The sequence below is a fragment of the Taudactylus pleione genome, unplaced genomic scaffold (genome assembly GCF_031769625.1).
Source record: "Taudactylus pleione unplaced genomic scaffold, aTauple2 ptg000117l, whole genome shotgun sequence".
NCBI lineage: Eukaryota > Metazoa > Chordata > Amphibia > Anura > Myobatrachidae > Taudactylus > Taudactylus pleione.
The window spans coordinates 12875806-12893311 of record NW_028284519.1 but is presented as its reverse complement, the minus strand read 5'-3'; the positions used below and the strand labels follow the sequence as shown (position 1 = coordinate 12893311).

Genomic DNA, 17506 nt, shown 5'->3' with positions numbered 1-17506 from the left:
GGAGCGGCCTCCTAGCCACTTGCATAGCTGTTGGTGACCACCCACAGCTTATGCGAGCGGCCAAAAAGTTGGTCGCGATGGTCAATACCATCGCGACCATCGGGCTTGCGATGAGACCTGTGGTAGGGTCTCACTGCCGCAAGCCCAGGAGTGCTTTTGGCTCTATAAGAGCCAAAAGCTATCCCACTGACATCACTAGTGATGTCAGTGGGGCCGGCTCCAGATGGAAGGCGTTCCCATGGGAACGCCTCTGTATGAGCAGCAATGCCCCCGGCACGCCCAACAAAGGGGCATGCTGTCACTCACAATCGACAGCACGCCCCCTTTGGTGCGAGACCCATAGCGACAGCATGCGCATTAGGGCACCATCGACCCGCTTGCGAGCTCTCGCGAGTGGGTCTGAATCAGGCCCTGAGCTCCCTGCCATGCTCTGTGTCACCATAACTGTGTTGTAAAGTCAATGGGGAAGGTCCAGGGTGTAGAGCTGTGTTGTGTTCTGTGCTGTGACATTCTATGCAGTTAACACTAACCTTACAATCCTTGGCAAGGTGGGTTGTAGAAGAGCAGCACTTGTAGCAGATGCCGTTTTCTCTAAGGAATGCTTTGCGGTTCTCCAGGGACTTGTCTCTGAAGGCTCTGCATTTCAGGAGAAGATGTGGTTTGTTATGCAGGGGACACTGCTTGGCACAATCTTTATCTTTGTTCTCTTGATGAGTAGAATAGGAAGACCTGTGGGAAGAATCTGTATAATGCACATTAGTATTGTGAACTGCGACTGACATTTTGCGGGGGTCAGGTAGAATACGGGTTGAGCTGGTCAGTGTAAAGACAAAACTAGGATCGTTCCTGGTCTTAGCTTGTTGGTGCATGAAGTCCACAAAAACAGAGAATGGTGGAAATGGCACGTTGTGCCGCTGCTTATATTTGGAATCATGGATGAGCCATTGGTCCTGCAGATTGTAAGATAGCTTTTGCACTATAGGGTTAATGCCTCTGGCTGTGTCGAGGAAGGCAAGTCCTGGTAAGTCTCCCTCACACTTGGCTACTTGAAGCTCCATTTGTAAGTCACTTAATTCACTCAGTCTCTGATAGCTTTTGTTAGGTAAGCCGTAGCACTCATTTAATCTATCCCAGATCATTTTAAGGCCATTCTCAGGGTGATTGATATTGATCACTCTTAAACTTCTAGCATGTTCAGCAGATTCAGGGCCTGATTCAGACCCATTTGTGAGCGCTGAGCGCTTGCAAGCGGGTTGATGGTGCCCTAGTGCGCATGCGCACGACAGAGGGAGCTCCGTCGTGTGCATGCGCGAGACCCGCATAGCGATGGCCAGCCGTTGCTATGGGTCTCACACCAAAGGGGGCGTGTTGTCGATGGTGAGTGACAGCACATCCCCTTTGGTGGGCGTGCTGGGGGCATTGCTGCCCAGACAGAGGCGTTCCCATGGGAACGCCTTCCGTCTGGAGCCTGCCCCACTGACATCACGATTGATGTCAGTGGGAGTGCTTTTGGCTCTGCTTTTGTTCCCCAACAGGTATGCGAGCAGCCAAGAGGCCGCTCCAATTTTAGGTTGGAGGGCCCTGATTCAGAGCGAGCGCTCTGGTCAGAGCGTCCGGCTCTGAATCAGGCCCTCATTCCCAAGCCATTTAATTAAAAGGTCTCTCTTCACTATGTGAAAGGTTTAAGCCTCTGATTACATTTTGGAAAGAGGATTGCCAGGCTCTGAAGCTCTCAGGGCGATCATTGAACTTTGAGAGTCCGTTTGTGATCAGCTCACAGCAAGCAAGAAACTTGGCAAAGTCTAATGTGTCTTGATTGGCTCTAGGAGATGTTGTCTGTGCATTAACATGGTGAGTAAATGGTGCGTGGTCCAACCTGTTAGGATTGTATGTTTCCTGTTGGCTTGTATCATATCACTTTTGTGTGTGGGTAGTTGTGCCTTTGTTGTAGTTTGCAGATTCAGACACCTGGTGTGGGGGAGAGTTGTCCCTCATGGGTTCCCTGTGTCTAGAATTCTCTTGTTTGCAAGTTTGCAGTTCACTGTTGGCTAGTGGGGGCACTGCATAGTGTGTTTGGCTTGTTTCACTGATGAAATCTGAATGCATGCTTTGTACTGATTGAGGTTTGCTGTCCATTTTGGATGCTTGATTTACATATTCTGATGTGCGTTGCAATGAATTCTGCGATTCAAGCTCTTCGTCAAGCAAATTGATCCTCCCTATATTAATAAGTTCTACAGACTCTAAGAAATCTGCTTCAGCCATGGCGGCTGCCGCTTCCTTCTCTGCAGTGAGCTTCTCACTAATTGCTCCTAGGCGTTGTTTCTCCATATCTCTTTCTGCATCCAGACGTGACCTCTCCATATCTCTATCTGCTTCCAGACGTGACCTCTCCATATCTCTTTCCGCTTCCAGACGTGACCTCTCCATATCTCTTTCCGCTTCCAGACATGACCTCTCTATTCCTTTCTCTGCTTCTAAACGGGATTTTTCTATTTTCAATTGCATCTCTTGTTCAGCAAAGGTGGCCCGCACTTTTGCAGCTTCCGATTTTGCGCATGCCATTATGGCAGCATTGCTGATGGATAAAGATTTGGAGGAACTAGAGACTTGGGGACCTTGTTTTGTATGATGATGCCGTTTTCTGTGACATGATGGTGGAATGGAAATGCTTGACTGTGTAGAGGCTGCTGTATTGTAATGTGCAGATAACTGAGCTGACACTGTGGCAGGTCTCTGAGTAGTCAGGGTCTTGGGACTGTTGTTAGGCTGTTTGACTGTGCAGGGACTGTTGTCTTGTCATATGCAGGTGGCTGTACTGACAGTGTGAAATTCCTGTGTAGTCAATAGGGGTACTTCTATTGCTGAGCTGCCACGGTTAGACTGTATAGAAACTCTTGTGCTGTCATATGCAGATAGCTCTGGCTGGCAGTGTAACAAATCTGTGAATCTGTATGTGTCCCACGTGCTGACAGAAAATGTTGCTGATGAAGTCAGATATATGCATCACACGCTGGGAGCCCGATGTTTTACTGTACTGCCCCACACTAAGTGTCTGACAAATTTGGAGCAGCCAGCATAACCAATACTCTATCTTCCAATAATCCGGTCAGATGTGATTTGAAGAACTGAGTTTATTATTCGATAGAGGAACTTGCGTAGAAATGATAAATAATGTGATAAGTGATGACAAGTGATGTGATAAGTGATGATATGACAAGTGATGACAAGTGAAGTGGTAAAACTGTAAACAAACAATGAAAAGCAGTTACAAGAGCCGGCCCTAGCCTATTCGGTGCCCTAGGCAAAATTTTGGCTGATGCCCCCTATCATGTATTAATATATATATATATAATAAAAGGCCGGCACCCCACCTTGCAGTTCCACCAGCCACATTCCCCCAGACCTAGTGAGTATCTCAGCCCCATTCCCCCAGACCTAGTGTGTGTCTCAGCCCCGTTCCCTTAGACCCAGTGTGTCTCTCGGCACCATTCCCCCGCTGTGTCAGCCTCATTGTGTCCAGCCCCAGTGTGTCTCCAGCCCCAGTGTGTCTCAGCCTTGCCTTCCCCCTCCAGCCCCAGTGTGTGTCAGCCTTCTCCCCTCAGCCCCAGTGCATGTCTCAGCCTTCCTCCCCAGCCCCAGTGTGTGTCTCAGCCTCCCCCCCAGCCCCAGTGCATGTCTCAGCCTTCCCCCCCCAGCCCCAGTGCATGTCTCGGCATTCCCCCCCAAGCCCCAATGCGTGTCCCAGCCCCAGTGTGTGTCTCAGCCTCCCCCCCAGCCCCAGTGCATGTCTCAGCCTTCCCCCCCAACCCTAGTGCATGTCTCAGCCCTCCCCTCCCCAGCCCCAGTGCGTGTTTCAGCCTCCCTGCCCCAGAGGCACCACTTACCTTGGCTGCTTCTTCTCCGTGGCTCCTTCTGTGCAGGAGCTCATTTTGACCAGTCAAAGTCACGTGACCGGCTGCCAGGTGCGCTGCCAGGTCGGAGCGGAGCTCTGATCGTGGCAGCGGCGTGTGGGAGGCAGCGGCAGAGCCTTGAATGCCCCTAAGCTTTCAAGTCACCCCTAGGCATTAGCTTAATATGCCTATGCCTAGGGCCGGCTCTGGCAGTTACTATATGTATATCGGAATGCAAGACAAACATATACATAACATGAGATATGCAAACAACATGAAACATACAGTATGCAATGTACAGGCTGCAATGTCACATAGTACAGTTAACTTGCATAACATAACTGGCTAAGCAGATCTATGGCACAGTTGAAGCTTAGAACTCACCATCGGATGCTGTACCAGGTTGAGCATATGTAATGATGACTGTCTGGGACCATGTGAAAAGGAAAATGGATGCTTACAGCTCCTTTAGCCCAGAATGCATTGCTAGACTGCTATGGAATGCTAAGAAGGTCAAAATGGATCAGATTTAAACTGTTGCTGTCCTGACCACTAGGTGGGGCTGCTAATGGGGCAGCACAGACAGTGTAATGTGTCGCATTACTGCCTCACAGCACCGAGGTCATGGGTTCAATACTCGGCCTTAACTGTGTGGAGTTTGTATATTCTCCCTGTGCTTGCATGGGTTTCCTCTGGGTACTCTGGTTTCCTCCCACACTCCAAAAATATACTGGTAGGTTAATTGGCTCCCCACAAAATTGACCGAATGTGTGTGAGCATGTGATAGGGAATATAGATTGTAAGCTCCAGTAGGGCAGGGACAGATGTGAATGGTAAGATATTGTCTGTAAAGCGCTGCAGAATATGTGTGCGCTATATAAATAACTGGTGATAATAATAATAATAATAATAATAATAATAATAATAATGTGAATTAGTGCAACTTAACAAACCCTATGCTGAAGGCAGGACAAACCCTATGGGGCTGCTTACAAAGATCTGTTAATCCAGGGCTACCACAAGCCACCTCACGGGCATGTAAATTGAGCCCTATGGCTGCACCTATCTTACTCTCTGCCACTCTCCTGCATATCTCCTTCTCCTCCTGCTTTTCTGCCACCATAAAACAGATGTCCATGTGGATAGTAAAACTGCTAGCCCACCGACCTTGCCCTTCCCCTGCCATCACGGGTCACATGGTTGTAATATCAGATTTCCTTTAGCCCACTTGGATCTAGCATCTACCATATAACGCAGATCTATTTAGGAGATGAATAGACTTATTGCAGGGTCAACGTTTCAGCTCTACAATCAGGTTCGTCCTTTATATGTATAAAGGGTTTATAAAACATTACGCTGGATAAAAGCTGGGCATGAAATTCTTTTTCTCTTTCTCTTTTCCCTATTGTCTGCTGGGAAGGTGACAGTGTCCCTTTAAGAGCGGAAAACTAGGAAGATTCAAAGTTCTCTCAGTCTCTACAAATCATAAGGCGTTTTTCATTTTGTTACATCAAAGCCATCTGCTCTGCTTTGAAGTCATCGCATGCTGTTTAAGGTAGAGTATGAATGAAGAAATGTCAATCTAGCGGGCGTCCGTGTAGTTTATGCTGAACACTAACGCGGAGTTGCTACATTAAAGGCAAACAGGAACCTTGATAACGAATGTCCTACATGGAAGTTTGCATATCTAAAAGAGAAATCTCAGCTGGAGGACACGTTTCCACACCTCAAACTGAAACTCAGACCAGGTCCAGGAGAAACGGAACATAATAGAAAAATGTAGAAAAATGCATACAACATTTTATATATATATATATATATATATATATATAACACACATATGTGACTATAAGCTAGATAGATGAATATGGGAAGGGGAATGTACGACCTATATATTTATTTTGACTTTGATTGTGTAGCCACAGCAGGCATCTGACTGACTGCAGGTTTATAAAGAGAACTAACAAGAAAATTGTATCTGTGTGCATAAATCCTTTAGCTGAGAAAGCACAGAATAGTCTGTTGCATGACTGTGATCATGTCGAATTGGCAGAATTAACCTCTTATGTTACTATCTAGCTTGTTAAATCACTAAGCATTGGATTTTCAGAACCCGCGATTTTTGCCAATTTTAACTGCTATATTTAAAAAGGGCAATAAAAAAATCAGGCTTGCTTTGCATTACATATTTCAAGTCTGTCAGGTAAAATCTGCAAAAAAAAAATACTCCTAAGGGAATCGGTATGTAATACCGACAGACGGAATCCAGGCGGTCAGAATCCTGATGCCTGGATCTCGACAGGGTTAACATACCGACACTTGGTAGTCGGTATGCTAACCCTCCCTCTCTCCCTACCCTAACCTTCCATCCTTGGTGCCTGAACCTAACCTTCCCCCCCCCCCCACGAGTGCCTAAGCCTAACCTACAACTCCCCGCACCCTAAACCTAACCCTCCCCCCTTAGTGCCTAACCCAAACCCTTCCCCTAGTGCCTAACCCTTAACCTAACCCTCACCCCCAACCTGCTACTTACCTTCAGAATCCCGGAGGTCGGTGCCGGTTAATGTAATCGTCGGCATCCAGACCGCATACCAGTGGCGTAACTAGGGTATTTGGAGCCCAGGGCAAATTTGAAAAGGGAGCCCCCCCCCCGATGTGCGCGCGCGGCAACAAATGGGCGTGGTCACTTAAAAATGGGGAGTGTCAACATGACACACCCCTTTATTTTCACACTGAACATTCCTATCCATATGCACCTTAACCCCAGTAGTACCCCTTATACAGTACCCCCAGTATGCAGTTGTGGTCCCTCTTATGCAGGCCCATAGTAGTGCCCCTTATACAGTATTTCCAGTAGTGGTCCCCCTTATACAGCCCCCAATTAGTTCCCCTTGCTCAGTACCCCCAGTAGTGGCCCCGCAAATGCAGTGCCCCATGTAGTGTTCCCCCTTATGCAGTGCCTCCAGTAGCAGTCCCCACAATGCAGTGCGCCCAGTAGCGGTATCCCCTTATGCAGTGCCCTTTATATAGTGCCCCCAGCAGTAGTCCCCCCCATGCAGTTTTCCCAGTAGTGGTCCCCTTATGCAGGCACCCAGTAGAGATCCCCCCTATCCAGTGCCCCCTGTAGTGGCCCTTCCTATTATTGCCCCCAGTAGTGGTCCCCCCAGTGCAGTGCCTCTAGTAGTAGGCCCCATTTATAATGCCCCCAGTGGTAGTTCCCCCCAAGTAATAGTCCCCAGTAGAGGTTCCCCCTCCCGATTAAGTGCCCCCAGTAGTAGCACCCCCAGTAGAGGTCCTCCCAATAATGGTGCCACCAGTAGTAGCCACCCCTCCCCCGTTGTGCCCCCCCCCAGTAGAGGTCCCCCCAGTAGCAGCCACCCCCCTCCCCCGATGTGCCCCCAGTAGTGCAGATAGGTTTAAAAAATATATATAAAAATATACTTACCTGAATCCACGCTGCTGCTGCTCCGATCCGCGACTCCGCTCCCACCGCCGCCGCCCACCAGTCCTCCCGGGCTGGAGCACTCAGCATTATGGGACAGACATCATGATGAGAGTCTATCTGACTCTCATTGGCTGCTGTTTAACACACACATCGCCGCCAGTACTATTGGGCAAGCGCTCAGGGGGAGTGAACGGGCTCAGCTGTGCAGCACAGGACTGGCGCTGGAAGCCTAGCGCTGGTCCTGTGTAAATGTGTAGCGCTGACCACACTCATTGCGGTCAGCGCTACACTGGCTAACTAGGGTGGGCAGGCCAGTACCGTGGCCGGTGGCACCCCCCCACGGCGCCCAGGGCACGCACACCGCTCGCCCTGCCCTAGTTACGCCACTGCCGCATACCCCCCTAAGCAGTAGTAACACATGCCAGTATAACACATTTATTTAAATTTTGTAATGACCCAGTTGATGGAAACGGAATCATTTTAGGAATAAATCTTGCCATGGAAACACAAAAATACGAGTAAATGCACAGATTGCATTGCGTATTCATCGCAGTGTGCATGTGCATACCTTAGCGAAAGTTCACAATGCATTTGCTCGCTGCGCATAGACAGCCCAGCAGAGTGAGTGACAGGGGAAGCCGTTTGTAGGTGGTAACAAGGGCTGGCTATTAAAAACGGGGGAGTGGAGGTACAAATGCAGGCGTGCCTGAGCATCTCAACTGCATTTTAGAGGTGTGCATAATTATAAGACAGCATCATAGTACACGTCACCTGGCTTGTTTTTACACTAAAGTGCTCGCAGTTCTTGCGACAGGGTATGGTCCACCTCAATCGCTGCGATAGCATCCAATGTACCGATGGTTGCATACACTTCCTGGACATGACGAGCACAAGTGGGTGCCTTAAAACAGGCTGGTGGGTGTCTGCATACACTATGTGATCACTCTCTAAGAAATAATGGGTGTGCTAATGCATTGCTGTGCCTTAGCACTGCCTATGCAATTTGCATACACATCGTGCGAGCAATCGCATCTAGTGAGCGGTTATGAATCTGGCCATCTGATAGTTACAAGATCAGCTTTTTCAAGGGGAATTCAACAGCGCTGGATCAAAGTTATAGTAATCAAATACTGAGTCAAAGGGGCCTATTCATCAACACTAAAATAACATTTTTAAGGACATTTTCCTTAATTAATGTTATTTTGGTATTCATGAAGAGACTTAACACAGGAGATATCACTGATATCTCCTGGTTAAGTCCCCCTGCGTTAATTTCCACACTCCCCATACAGTAGTATGGGGATATGGAAATTAGGGTATTCATCACTGTGAGATGGTGAATGGCAGGTAACACTTATCTGAGTCTGCGTGGACAGGTCCCCCAGCATCTCCCTCCGGTGCTCTGGTCCATCCGCTGGCTCCGGTGGCTGATCTGACAAGTGTTCTCCCAGCAGAACACAATAAAGAACACAGATTCCAGCTGCGGTAAGTTAGTGTAGAGAGGGAAAACTATAAATTTCCCGAAAAGCTGTCATCGCAAAAATGACAGCTTTTCGGAATAGATAGTTATGGAGAGGAGGAATGATGAATTGGTAATTAGGTAGAACTCCATGCGATTTCTAAACTTAATTACCTCCAGAGAAAGTTTAGGTATGATGAATAGGCCCCCAATTTTGATAAAAGTGCTGATTATCTTGTGATTATGTAGTGAGATTTAAAGTGGCAATTTTCTGTTAGATGCAAACCAAGGTTGGTTATACCTATAAAAAGTTGCAGTTTTAAATTACATATCAACATTGCTGAAAAATGTACTTTATTGACAAATTATGGCCTATTGCATTTTGCCTTAGATACTCACTACATACTGCATCACCTTGATTTTGAACCAGTGTGCCTTATTGGTCTGCCCAGTGCATATTATTAAAGGTAAATATAAAGCTGATGACCATGAGTACCACCTGCCATACTTTTTACCTCTGGTTACCGCACCAACTACTGCAGGAGAAAATATTGTTAATGGAGATCATGCATGGGCAATTACTACTGTGACCACCACTAAGTAGAGAGTGCTGGAGTAGAGATCCAATACCAGATTTGGGACTTTGATAGAGGAGAACCTGGACACAAAGAAATGTGACCTGGTAATCCAACCCAGGTAACTTGCAGGGTTTAACACGGGAATGACCCATGAAACCCTGCAGTGTAAGCGGCGCATGCCTGCCGATTGGCCTGCTTCAGTGGTGCTTGGAGATAAAACGTCCAGTTTAATGCTAGAAGAGCTGGATTACTGCAGACCTGGCTCTGGTGTGAATGGCGCCGACTCGGGAATATCATGGGTTGGTGCCAGGGAAGTTCCGTGTCTGATCCAGATTGGAACCCTGGGCCTGATTCAGACCCGGTCTCAAGCGCTGAGCGCTCGCAACTGGGTCAATGGTGGCCCAGAGCACATGCACACGACGGAGCCGGCTCCGTCGTGCGCATGCATGAGACTCTGGTTCTCGCACCATAGGGGGCGTGCCGTCGATGTTGAGTGACAGCACACCCCCCTTTGGTGGGCGGACCGGGGGGTGGCTGCCCAGATGGAGGCGTTCCCATGAGAATGCCTACCGTCTGGGGGCAGCCCCACTGACATCGCAAGTGATGTCAGTGGGAGAGCTTTCCCAACTGTCGAGATGCTGACTACATCCTGGCTGACCCTGGTGTGCTACGCAAACCTATCCAAACAGGAGGGAGGATAAAGGAGGACTGTGTTCTAGAGAATGACATCCACAAGGACTCTAACTACCACATTTTTATAACTTACTTTATCTAAATTTTAACTTTGGGTAGTAGAATATATACTTTCTATTTGTTTTTTTTTATGTGTGGTTCATATACTTTTATATCTTTCACATAATGGACAGGATGTATCATGCATCGCATATTGCATACGATTAAAGATGTGCGCCGACCCCCGTGTTTTGGTTTTGGATCTGTATCTACCTCGTGTTTTGGATCTGGATTTGGTTTTGGCAAAACCACCCTTGCCTGTTTTAGTTTTGGTTTTGGATCTGGATTTTTTTCTATAAAATCATAAAAACAGCTAAAATCACATAATTTGTGTCTTTTTTTGTTCCTACAGTAATATTAACCTCAATATCATATATTTCCAGTCACTTTCGATATTTTGATCACCTCACAGCTCACAATATTGATTTAATCTATGATAGAGAGTGTGTGTAGTCGACAGCAATTAAAAATATATATAATAAAAACAGCTACAATCACATAAAATGTGCATTTTTTTTGTTCCTACAGTATTATTAACTTCAGTAACATTTATTTCCACTCGTTTCCAGTCAATTTTGGCCACCTCACTGCTCACTATATTGTTTTCAATCCAGTTTAGGCCCAAAATTTGCACCAAGTCACCTGGCTGACTAAGCTAAGTGGCAGCAGGGAGCTGCACAAACACATGGCAGTTCAACTTCAAACATGGCACATCAGGAAACACTTTTATTATTCAAGAGAGGCCTGAGGGAGTTGGAGTATGTATGTAGTTGAAGGCAGGGCAGGGACAGGAAGGGTTGATTGGTAGTAAATTTAATTACTTTTTTTATTATGAAGAAAATTTATGAGGGAGGAGGGGAGGGGAGGAGGCATTTACAAAAAATATTTTATACATTCACATCAGTCCTTGCCACAGAAAAATCTTTGACCATGGCTACTGCTGGGAGTGGATTTTCTCATCCCAGAAGGGGACCAGGAAAAGTGCTTTCCAAAAACAAATAAACAACTGACTTAAATAATCCTTTGCAAACCTTCTGTAAAGGCATTTCCCAACCTGTACAGGGACATTAAAATAACAGAGTTAGTTAGTGGCCTCAAGCCTAAGATCTATGGAGAGCTACCAACAGTGCATGTTTTCCAGGTCTCCTCACAGAATAATAACTGTAATAATTAACTCCACCTGTGGATCTTTCCAAATGTATTGATGAGTAATGAATACACCTGTGCACCGGCTAGGTGGTCTGGAAAACTTAAACTGTTAGTAGCTCTCGAGGACCGAGGTTCGCTACCGCTGATTTAGGCCTTACATTGTGTCTTTCTTGAGAATCCTGTGCCTGCTTCTGTGGCTAGGAGTGAACTTTCATTCAGAAGGGCACCAGGAAGAGTGCTTCCAAAGACAATTGATTTAAATAATCCTTTGGTTTAGCGGAAGTAAAGGCATTTCCCAACCTATACAGGGACATTAAAAACAACAGAGTTAGTTTTATTGGCCTTAGGGCCTGATTCAGAGCCGGAGGCTCTTTCAGAGCGCTCGCACTGAACCAGGGTGGCATTTTTTTTTTGCAGATCCGGCCACCTGGCCACTCGCTAAGCTGTGGGTGGCCACTTTGTGAGCGGCCAGGTGATGGTCGCGATGGTCGCGACCATTGGGCTTGTGACGAAACCCTTGTGGTAGGGTCTTGTCCATCGCAAGCTCCAGTGAGCTTCCGGCTCTAATAGAGCCGGAAGCTCACTTCTGAGGCTGCCCCCAAATGGCAGGCATCCTTCGGGAACACCTCCATTTGGCCAGCCACCCTCTGCCCACCTCCAAAATGGAGCAAGAAGCCAATCACAATCGACACAATCGACTTTTTGGTGCGAGACCCGTAGCAATGGGGCACCCGTCTCTGGCAGAATCTCATGCATGTGCACGCTGGAGCCGGCTCCGGCATGTGCATGTGCAGTGGGGGACCATCGACCCGCTTGCGAGCGCTGTGCGCTCGTGAGCGGGTGTGAATGAAGCCCTTAGTTCAAACTGATGTTGTTCCCACTGTCCACTTAATCATATCAGATATGTGAGCAAGCGGAACAGAGTATTAAATGCAACATTTCAGATTTAAGGTTTAAGTCTTACGTTGTGTCTTTCTTGGGAATTCTTTCTTGAGCACCTTGTCTGCTTGATGGGAGTGGATTTTTTTAATCCCAGAAGGGAACCAGGAAGCGTGCTTTCCAAAAATAAATAAAAAATTTACTTATATAATCCTATGCAAACCTTATGATCTGTAAAGGAATTTCCCAACCTATACAGGGACATTAAAAAAAACAGAGTTAGTTAGTGGCCTTCAAATTGCCATTGTTCCCACTATCCACTTAACCATATTACTTAGATATGTGAACAAGTGGAGCAGAGCATTAAATGCAACATTTCAGTTTAATGTTTAAGTTTTACATTGTGTCTGGAGATCATTGAGAAAGCAGAAAAAGAGCTCCACCACAAGCGGCAGATGACTAAACTCACACACAAAGGTTTAATAGAAATAGATACAACACCAGATCAGATGTTTACCCTGGAGGATCTGTCTGATTCATCATGGTGTCCCCAAGATTGTGCAAATTCTGCCAAAAGAGATACTGACACCATTGCTAAACATAAGAGTCACCTTCTGGATGTGAATTGTCTCATTTGCATGGGGAAAACTCAACCGTCAGATGAGATAGATCTCAGCCAGTGGACAACATTGAAATCACCATTAAAAGTCACAATGGAAGACTACAGTGTGGAGAATCTTTATTCACAGTAAGGAGAGGCCTCAAACATGAAAAGAGATGCTCTAGGTGCTGAACTTCAAGGGGTTTCTCCATCATGTTCTGCAGTGTGGAAAGGTTTCATTCACATGCTTTCTATAAAACAGTTCAAAGTCACAGCCTTCAATGTGTCTGGCTATAACATGCACCTTTGCCAGTAATTACCAAAGATTATCACAAGCAAAGGATTCATCTGTCCAGAATCTGTCTGGGAAGTCATGGATCATATCTGGCCTGAATGCACTAAGACATCCAGTGATTCTGTGTTCTGTAGACAACTTTGTTCCTACCTGAATCGCACACTGAAATACGGAATAGTGAGCACAGACAACATGGAGGCCTTTGTTATTCCGCTGCCTTCATGCCAACCAATACCTTCCAGACTACACCCACTGGGGGGACCAGGTCTTTATAATGACCAGCCCCATCTGTTGCTAGACCTTCTTCCAAACCATCCATCCTGGACTTCCTGTCCAAAAAGGGTGAGCAGGGTACTGATGTTGGAACAGGGGCTCCCACCTATTTGGCTTCCCTCCAGAGAGAAGAGCTCTGTTCCTTAGGAAGTGTCTATGCCAGATCTGATAGGTAGTCTCTGTCTGTTGGTAAACACCCTTCAGGAGATGGCAACCCAGAATAACAAAAACTAAAATAATGTATCTACTGATAACCAGTCTGATCCCTAAAGAAGACATACCCCATATGGCCAACTCATCATACCATGACACCCAGTTTGCAGCCTCCTCTTCCTTATGACATTAATCCAATCGCCATGGTTGATCAATCAGCCATGTGTGGTCCACCCAATTTTTGGCCTTCTACATTCTAACATCATAATAACACACTAGACATAATCTTTGCTTTTGTTTATGTTTTTGAGTAGAACAGTTTTAGAATTTAGGATGTCCACTCTATATAGGCTTGTAAATATAGGCTTTAGTTTTTTTAGAGCATATAACTTTATAAGCTGTTAGGATAACATTATTTTTGGGGGGGCAACAGCCCCCCCAGGACAGCACCCCTGCACACCTATGCCTATGACAGTGACAGGGGTGGCTAACATGCACACACAACATTTTTATTTTATTTTTGGGCAGCAGCCCTTGACAGCCAGCAGCAGAGCTCCCCTGCACAGCTACGCCAATGACAGTGACAGCCAGGTGTGGCTGACATGCACACAAAAAAATTGTTTATTTATTTTTTGGGCAGCTGCCCTTGACAGCCAGCAGCACAGCACCCCTGCGCAGCTATGCCAATGACAGTGACGGCCAAGTGTGGCTGACATGCACACAGAAAAATTGTTTATTTGTTTTTTGGGCAGCAGCCCTTGACAGACAGCAGCACAATGGGCCTGCAGCCCTTGACAGACAGCAGCACAGCACCCCTGTGCAGCTACTCCGATGACAGAGACAGCCAAGTAGTGAGGCGAACATGCCCACAAAAAAAAAATATTTATTTTTTGGGCAGAAGCTCCTTGACAGACAGCACCCCTGTGCACCTATGCCGATGACAGGTGTGGCTAACATGCCACACAAAAAAAATTGTTTATTTTTATTTTTTTAACACTCGGGTGAACCCCTGAAAAGAGGCAGCAGCCCCTTAACAGACAGCAGCACAGCACCCCTGCACTGATGACAAGTGTGGCCAACACTAATTTTTTTTTCACACTGGGGGTGGGTGAAGAGCACCCCTGAAGGACAGAGCACCTCCTAGACAACACAGCACAACAGCTAGCCCCTATATGGACAACAGTAGGCAGCCAGCCCCTATATGGACAATAGTAGCCATCCAGCCCCTGTATGGAAGCCAGTAGCGAGCCAGCCCCTATATGGGCAACAGTAGCCAGCCAGCCCCTATGGTCAGCGTCAGCAACAGATCCCAGCTCCATTCCTGTGCACACTCCACAGCCAGAATGAAAAATGACGGTGATCGCGGGACCATTTATAGAATCCAAAACCATTGAGAATCCCACTACAGGATGATGATGTTTTGCCTCATTTTCAGATCTGAGTCATGCGGGAAAACCAGAGTTCACTTGGATCTGCCTCAGATCCCCATAGTTTGGGTGGGTTCGGTTCTCAGGGAACTGAACCCGCTCATGTCCCTTACACATTATGCCACACATTAGTAATGCCCTCATACACATACAGATGTGTCCACATACACCTTTCCTAAAATTGAGCCATGTGGCCAAATGTGCCATGCCTTTGAATCTGTGAATTTAGTCACACCTTGTGATTTTTCTTAAAATTTGCTACTTTAATCTGATACTTTATATGAGTACTTTTGCAGGAAAAAAAATGGGATCTATCTAATTGCTACTCCTCGTGGTGCATCTTAGCCGAGACAGCATCTCATGCCAAATGAAGCAAAAAAGTAAAGGTGTATGAGGACTCATCTTGTAATGCCAGACAGTAATGCCCTTTACACATTATGCCACACATTAGTAATGCCCTTTAACACATAATGCAACACAGTAATGCCCCTTACACATTATGCCGCACATTAGTAATGCCCTTATACACATGCCACACAGTAATGCCCCTTACACATTATGCCACACATTATTACATGCCATGCTTGTGTTCCTCACTTTATGCTCAGCTTGGCACTGTGTGTCTCCCTGCAGACAGCCTCAGCCTGCTGGACTCTGCAACAACCCAGAGGAGGAGGAGCTGCTGCAGCTGGGCATGATCACTGTTCCCACTGTCTGCTCCCTGTTGCTGCCGGCTGTACGATCTGCCACCCAATTTGATCTGAGCTGAGAGCATTGTAGGGCAGCCAGAGCACTGCCATGAGGCACTGTCCCCCATCCCAGTCCCGACGCTGCCCGGTGTCAAGCAGAGTTAGCCCTAGACTTTGAATGAATGCCCCTAGGCATTCCAAATGCCATTGACATTTGCCTAGTTTGCCTATGCCTCTTCCGTTAAGAGCTGTCCTTTGTGTGTGATGACTTATGGGTTTATGACTTGGGAATCCTACTGCGCATACGTGACCAATGGCCTGTACATGTGCAAGCTGTGGAGAGGGGGGATTAGAGATCAGTCAGCCCTGATTGTTACAAATAGCCACAGAAAGGATTGTTGGTATATTGATTCAGGTACAACAAGACATTTCAGCTGCAATAAGATGTGGTTCATCAAGATAAGTGAGTAATCCTATCTCAATCAAAGGAATTGGCAATCAACCGTTGACAGACACAAAAGTTGGGACAATTAAAGCTCGCTTGAGATTGGATCAAGAACAAGAGTCACAGGAATCCAAAATTCATTTTGTGTACCAGATAGAACAAATCTTATCAACATCAGTGTCCTAGAACAGAGAGGCCACATAATTCAATTTGCCAAAGGAAAGTGCATTGTGAGAAGTGGGACAATTATCACTACAGGCATAAGACACCAGCAATTGTATGTCCTTGATACACAGCACTGCTACTAAGCAATGATGATAAATGAGTCACAGTCATTCGAACTCTAGCATAGAAGATTTGGTCACCTTGCATATGACAGTGTTCAAAAGCTACAAAATTGGATGGTCACAAGAATGCCAGTGACTAATACAGAAAGACCTGTGTGTGAAAGCTGTATATTTGGAAAACAGAGTTATCAGCCATTTCCAAAGTCAATGAGTATAGCTACAAAACCTGAGATTATACATTCAGGCCAGGGGTGGATTTAGACCTCATGGGGCCCTAAGCAAGACACCGATTTGGGGCCCCCCTTCCTCCAACAATCCATAAAACTATATTTTCGTTCCTGATTTATTCCCATAGTACATTCTAACACATAATTCTCTATAATCCATAACTTGCAGACGCATGTTGCGATCTCCTTGCCGATGGAACCAGAGATCTGCAAATAAAATGTGGTTTAGAATAGCACCAAACACGATATGGCTACTACATACTAAACCTTAGATATCAAATACATGCATTTTATAACATTATACAATTACAAATAAACTTCTTATATTAGCCTTTATACTAAGGAACCTTTTAGGAAATTTGTGTAAGTGTAAGAGAATACTGCATAAAGTTGCTAATCTGTGTGGCGCATTTATGTGTAGAGTGCTTATGATAAACAGCGCAACTGTGCATAATGTGCGATGTCTATGCATGTAAGTCTATGTGTGTGTGTTATGCAATTCAGTGTATATATGACGGATTAATATAAATATATATATATATATATATATATATTATCCCTTTCTAACATATTTTAATAATACAGTGCAAGGTGTTACAAGCAGCGAGATTGACTTTCAAGCAGGGTGGAGACTCCCAGCTGTCTGCCGTTGCCAATTCATCTGAGAGCTAATTGAAAGGTTTTCCCTCTGCCTATTTAGAATACAATGGTCAGTACTTCTTAAGCAAACCTCTGACCATTGTTTCTAACTCTTCATTCAGACAAATTCAATTGTGCATATCAGTGTCTGGGTTATATTTCAATTGCCACAGCCATACTTGTCTGTATGCAGGGCTTCTCAATTTATATGTAAAACATGCACAGTATCCTGGTGTATTTTTTTTTAATTACTTTTCTCAGACATGTATACAGAAGCTGTTTCTCATTACTAACTAAACCCTAAATGAATATTGTGTTTGTCAGTGTGAGACTGT

At 45.9% G+C, this 17506-nt stretch overlaps 1 pseudogene; it reads left to right on the top strand.

Annotated features, from left to right (window-relative positions):
• The first annotated feature begins 932 nt into the window (after positions 1-932).
• LOC148524523 (SPOC domain-containing protein 1-like) lies at positions 933-13717 on the top strand (annotated as a pseudogene).
• Positions 13718-17506: the final 3789 nt, after the last annotated feature.